We start from the raw sequence: 6,785 nt of genomic DNA on the forward strand, positions 1-6,785 counted from the left end.
GAGTCTCTTGTGTAATGTTACCGGAGTAAAGAGGGCGGTTCAGCCTGCACAGTTCTAACCACTTTGTGCTGAGATTCTCACACTCTCTGTTAAGAGTGTCGAGATGGCTGTCTTGCTGACCCCAGTGACGATGCTGGCGACACTTCCGCATGACTGAGTAACGCCGGCTGTTCGAACTTGGAAAAAATTGTACGCTCACGTTTTTATACTAATTCTATCGCGTAACACCTCTACGCCGTAGAGGTGGCGGACGAGTGATGGCACATCAGACTCTAACAATCTATGATTGGATCTTTTCTGGAGATGAGGGAGGTGGAGGTAATGTTAGCCAAGACAACACCTGGACATCGTCTGTATCGAGTTTGATCGGAACAGCACAGGCAACATGCTGTCTTGTGCTATATGAAAGATAACACCACGGAGACCCCGCAGCTGGGGCTCAGTCATCAGTCTTAGCATATCAGAAATGTAGCAGTTACTTTCCAAATTACCGGCTACGCTAACCAGAGGTATTGCGCACACAATGGCATGCTGTACCGTCATCCAAGGCGCTGGGTCTGTCAGGTGATGGCAAATGCGATCGCACTGTTCGTCGTTCACGGAGTCTCCACACGCAGCTACATCCATCTTGATGCTGTCCGCCGTGCCTGGGCTCACCGAAATAGACGACGTGGTTTCTCTGGTGTGTCCTGCATCACCGCTGAGCGCAGCACAGCTGGGGCGCCTCTCTCTGCTGTCTCGTCAAGGAAAGCCGCAAAGATGGTGCTTATGTTCTTGGTGCTCCAGACTCAATCGCAATGTCCACTGCAGCCGTCTTCCTGCAATTTTGGCTTATTTCCTGACTGAAGGTACATGACTTAGCCGTAACTTCTTGGAAGGCCTGTTGGGTGCTAGCCGTGTGTGGCTGTACAGATTCGGCATAGTGTTGAGCCTGGTGGTGAACGAACTAACCGATTCCACACTCGTATGGCAGTGGTGGGACCCTGACCAACAGGAGCAGCACTATTGCGAATCGATCAGCTCTACTCTCCATAGGCCACGCTCCTGCCCCTGTTGAATTCTGACACGTATTGGTAGATATTTCCACGTTACATATCTGTATTTTACTACACTGAAGAGTCAAGAAACTGGTACAGCTGCCTAATATCGTGCAGGGTCCCCGCGAGCACGCAGAAGTGCCGCAACACGACGAGGCATGGACTCGACTGATGTATGAAGTAGTGCAGGAGGGAACTGACACCATGAATCCTGCAGGGCATTCCATATCACCGTTAGAGTACGAAGCGGTGGAGATAACATCTTGGACCTACTGATAACAAACAGACCCGAACTTTTCGATTCTGTATGTGCAGAACAGGGAATCAGTGATCATAAGGCCGTTGCAGCATCCCTGAATATGGAAGTTAATAGGAATATAAAAAAAGGGAGGAAGGTTTATCTGTTTAGCAAGAGTAATAGAAGGCACATTTCAGACTACCTAACAGATCAAAACAAAAATTTCTGTTCCGACACTGGCAATGTTGAGTGTTTATGGAAAAAGTTCAAGGCAATCGTAAAATGCGTTTTAGACAGGTACGTGCCGAGTAAAACTGTGAGGGACGGGAAAAACCCACCGTGGTACAACAACAAAGTTAGGAAACTACTGCGAAAGCAAAGAGAGCATCACTCAAAGTTTAAACGCAGCCAAAACCTCTCAGACAAACAGAAGCTAAACGATGTCAAAGTTAGCGTAAGAAGGGTTATGCGTGAAGCGTTCAGTGAATTCGAAAGTAAAATTCTATGTACCGACTTGACAGAAAATCCTAGGAAGCTCTGGTCTTACGTTAAATCAGTAAGTGGCGCGAAACAGCATATCCAGACACTCCGGGATGATGATGGCATTGAAACAGAGGATGACACGCGTAAAGCTGAAATACTAAACACCTTTTTCCAAAGCTGTTTCATAGAGGAAGACCGCACTACAGTTCCTTCTCTAAATCCTCGCACAAACGAAAAAATGGCTGACATCGAGTATAAGTGTCCAAGGAATAGAAAAGCAACTGGAATCAATGAACAGCGGAAAGTCCACTGGACCTGACGGGATACCAATTCGATTCTACACAGAGTACGCGAAAGAACTTGCCCCCCTTCTGACAGCCGTGTACCGCAAGTATCTAGAGGAACGGAAGGTTCCAAATGATTGGAAAAGAGCACAGGTAGTCCCAGTATTCAAGAAGGGTCGTCGAGCAGATGCGCAAAACTATAGACCTATATCTCTGACGTCGATCTGTTGTAGAATTTTAGAGCATGTTTTTTGCTCGAGTATCATGTCGTTTTTGGAAACCCAGAATCTACTATGTAGGAATTAACATGGATTCCGGAAACAGCGATCGTGTGAGACCCAACTCGCTTTATTTGTTCATGAGATCCAGAAAATATTAGATACAGGCTCCCAGGTAGATGCTATTTTTCTTGACTTCCGGAAGGCATTCGATACAGTTCCGCACTGTCGTCTGATAAACAAAGTAAGAGCCTACGGAATATCAGACCAGCTATGTGGCTGGATTGAAGAGTTTTTAGCAAACAGAACACAGCATGTTGTTCTCAATGGAGAGACGTCTACAGACGTTAAAGTAACCTCTGGCGTGCCACAGGGGAGTGTTATGGGACCATTGCTTTTCACAATATATAGAAATGACCTAGTAGATAGTGTCGGAAGTTCCATGCGGCTTTTCGCGGATGATGCTGTAGTATACAGAGAAGTTGCAGCATTAGAAAATTGTAGCGAAATGCAGGAAGATCTGCAGCGGATAGGCACTTGCTGCAGGGAGTGGCAACTGTCCCTTAACATAGACAAATTTAATGTATTGCGAATACATAGAAAGAAGGATCCTTTATTGTATGATTATATGATAGCGGAGCAAACACTGGTAGCAGTTACTTCTGTAAAATATCTGGGAGTATGCGTGCGGAACGATCTGAAGTGGAATGATCATATAAAATTAATTGTTGGTAAGGCGGGTACCAGGTTGAGATTAATTGGGAGAGTGCTTAGAAAATGTAGTCCATCAACAAAGGAGGTGGCTTACAAAACACTCGTTCGACCTATACTTGAGTATTGCTCATCAGTGTGGGATCCGTACCAGATCGGGTTGACGGAGGAGATAGAGAAGATCCAAAGAAGAGCGGCGCGTTTCGTCACAGGGTTATTTGGTAACCGTGATAGCGTTACGGAGATGTTTAATAAACTCAAGTGGCAGACTCTGCAAGACAGGCGCTCTGCATCGCGGTGTAGCTTGCTCGCCAGGTTTCGAGAGGGTGCGTTTCTGGATGAGGTATCGAATATATTGCTTCCCCCTACTTATACCTCCCGAGGAGATCACGAATGTAAAATTAGAGAGATTAGAGCGCGCACGGAGGCTTTGAGACAGTCGTTCTTCCCGCGAACCATACGCGACTGGAGCAGGAAAGGGAGGTAATGACAGTGGCACGTAAAGTGCCCTCCGCCACACACCGTTGGGTGGCTTGCGGAGTATAAATGTAGATGTAGATGTAGATCTCTTCTGAACAGCACGTTTCTGGGGAGTATGGTAGTCAGCGGAGGTGTTTAAACTCAGAAGAGTGTTCCTGGAGCCACTTTGTAGCAATTCTGTATGTGTGGGGCGTTGTATAGTCCTACTGGAATTGGCCAAGTCCGTCGGGATGCACAGTGGACTTGAGTGGATGCAGGTGATCAGACAAGATGCTTACGTTCGTGTTACCTGTCAGAGTCGTATCTAAACGTATCAGGGGTGCCATATCACTCCAACTGCACATGCCGCACTCCATTGCAGAGCCTCCACCAGCTTGAACAGTCCCTGCTGACATGCCGGGTGCATGGATTCATGAGGTTGTCTCCATACCATACACGTCCATCCGCTCGATACAATCTGAAACGCGACTCATTCGACCAGGCAACATGTTTTCAGTCAACAACGGTCCAATCTTGGTGTTGACAGGATCAGGCGAGGCGTAAAGCTATGTGTCGTGAAGTCATCAAGAGTACACGAGTTCGCCCTCGGCTCCGAAAGCCCATATGGATGATGTTTTGTTGAATGGTTCGCATGCTGACACTTGTTGATGGTCCAACATTGAAATCTGCAGCAATTTGTGGGAGGGCTGCACTTCTGTTACGTTGAACGATTATTTTCAGTCGTCGTTGGTCCCGTTCTTGCAGGATCTTTTTCCGGCCTCAACCATGTCGGAGATCTGATGTTTTATCAAATTTGTGATATTCACGGTATACTCGTGAAATGGTGGTACGAGAAAATCGCCACTTCATCGCTATCTGGGAGATGCTGTGTCCCATCGCTCGTGCGCCGACTTTAACACCACGTTCAGACTCACTTAAATCTTGATAACCTGCCATTGTAGCAGCAGTAACGGATCTAACTACTGTGCTAGACACTTGTCTTATATAGGCGTTGCCGACCGCAGTGTCGTATTCTGCCCGTTTACATATACACTCCTGGAAATTGAAATAAGAACACCGTGAATTCATTGTCCCAGGAAGGGGAAACTTTATTTACACATTCCTGGGGTCAGATACATCACATGATCACACTGACAGAACCACAGGCACATAGACACAGGCAACAGAGCATGCACAATGTCGGCACTAGTACAGTGTATATCCACCTTTCGCAGCAATGCAGGCTGCTATTCTCCCATGGAGACGATCGTAGAGATGCTGGATGTAGTCCTGTGGAACGGCTTGCCATGCCATTTCCACCTGGCGCCTCAGTTGGACCAGCGTTCGTGCTGGACGTGCAGACCGCGTGAGACGACTCTTCATCCAGTCCCAAACATGCTCAATGGGGGACAGATCCGGAGATCTTGCTGGCCAGGGTAGTTGACTTACACCTTCTAGAGCACGTTGGGTGGTGCGGGATACATGCGGACGTGCATTGTCCTGTTGGAACAGCAAGTTCCCTTGCCGGTGTAGGAATGGTAGAACGATGGGTTCGATGACGGTTTGGATGTACCGTGCACTATTCAGTGTCCCCTCGACGATCACCAGTGGTGTACGGCCAGTGTAGGAGATCGCTCCCCACACCATGATGCCGGGTGTTGGCCCTGTGTGCCTCGGTCGTATGCAGTCCTGATTGTGGCGCTCACCTGCACGGCGCCAAACACGCATACGACCATCATTGGCACCAAGGCAGAAGCGACTCTCATCGCTGACGACGACACGTCTCCATTCGTCCTTCCATTCACGCCTGTCGCGACACCACTGGAGGCGGGCTGCACGATGTTGGGGCGTGAGCGGAAGACGGCCTAACGGTGTGCGGGACCGTAGCCCAGCTTCATGGAGACGGTTGCGAATGGTCCTCGCCGATACCCCAGGAGCAACAGTGTCCCTAATTTGCTGGGAAGTGGCGGTGCGGTCCCCTACGGCACTGCGTAGGATCCTACGGTCTTGGCGTGCATCCGTGCGTCGCTGCGGTCCGGTCCCAGGTCGACGGGCACGTGCACCTTCCGCCGACCACTGGCGACAACATCGATGTACTGTGGAGACCTCACGCCCCACGTGTTGAGCAATTCGGCGGTACGTCCACCCGGCCTCCCGCATGCCCACTATACGCCCTCGCTCAAAGTCCGTCAACTGCACATACGGTTCACGTCCACGCTGTCGCGGCATGCTACCAGTGTTAAAGACTGCGATGGAGCTCCGTATGCCACGGCAAACTGGCTGACACTGACGGCGGCGGTGCACAAATGCTGCGCAGCTAGCGCCATTCGATGGCCAACACCGCGGTTCCTGGTGTGTCCGCTGTGCCGTGCGTGTGATCATTGCTTGTACAGCCCTCTCGCAGTGTCCGGAGCAAGTATGGTGGGTCTGACACACCGGTGTCAATGTGTTCTTTTTTCCATTTCCAGGAGTGTATCTGTACTTGAACAAGCATGCGTATACTAGATCCTTTGGCACTTCAGTGTATAATATGAGTGAATATTATGCTCACTTCATCATCAATGACTCTTTTGCTTTTAGCCTAAGCAATGAACAGGTTAATGTCTTGCTTGAGGGTACATAGAAATCTGCACGGTGTAACAAATATAAGTGCAGATATTTCTGTTAGTGTATTCAACAACATTACAACAGTGTTTACTTCATTTGCAGACTACTACTTTAGCTATTACAAATCGTATGTTTTAGGTTGGTAGCACATCCTAGTGTGTGTGGTAAGAGCAAATGATTAATGTTTATTTTCCCCCTAGTCAGCAGGTCAGGTGTCAAAGTGTTGACACGTGGATGTAAAACACTTAGTCTACGATCATGCAGAAAAAGTCGGGTGGTAAAGTTTGTGATGTGTCTGTGAGAAGACTGTTCCACGCAGAGTAAAAAAGCAACCAACACACTTACGTGTGTACGTATTAAGGTATCACAAATGAATATATTTGCACTTATACAGTTACACTTTATATTTAGTTTTTGAAAAGAGCCACCGAGCACATAATGCTTCACTGCCTGAATTCATTAAGATTCGTGCAGGCATCGATTCAGAAACGTGCTGAAACTATGTGCCAGGACGACATGCTTCTCCCACGAGCCACAAATTCCAGAGGTGCTTTCGTAATGGAGAAAGGGATCTTCCCGTATGAATATCTGTATGGCAGAGAGATTATACGATACTACGCTATCCACCATTTCTGTATTCTCCAGTATCCTTACAGACAGTGATACAGGTTGCAGCATACGAATAAACGCTGTATGTTCGGCCGGAATTTAATATCTCTATCTCAGGGGAATGTGCAAGGCCCTACAT

This window comes from Schistocerca nitens, chromosome 2 (genome assembly GCF_023898315.1).
Source record: "Schistocerca nitens isolate TAMUIC-IGC-003100 chromosome 2, iqSchNite1.1, whole genome shotgun sequence".
Classification (NCBI taxonomy): domain Eukaryota; kingdom Metazoa; phylum Arthropoda; class Insecta; order Orthoptera; family Acrididae; genus Schistocerca; species Schistocerca nitens.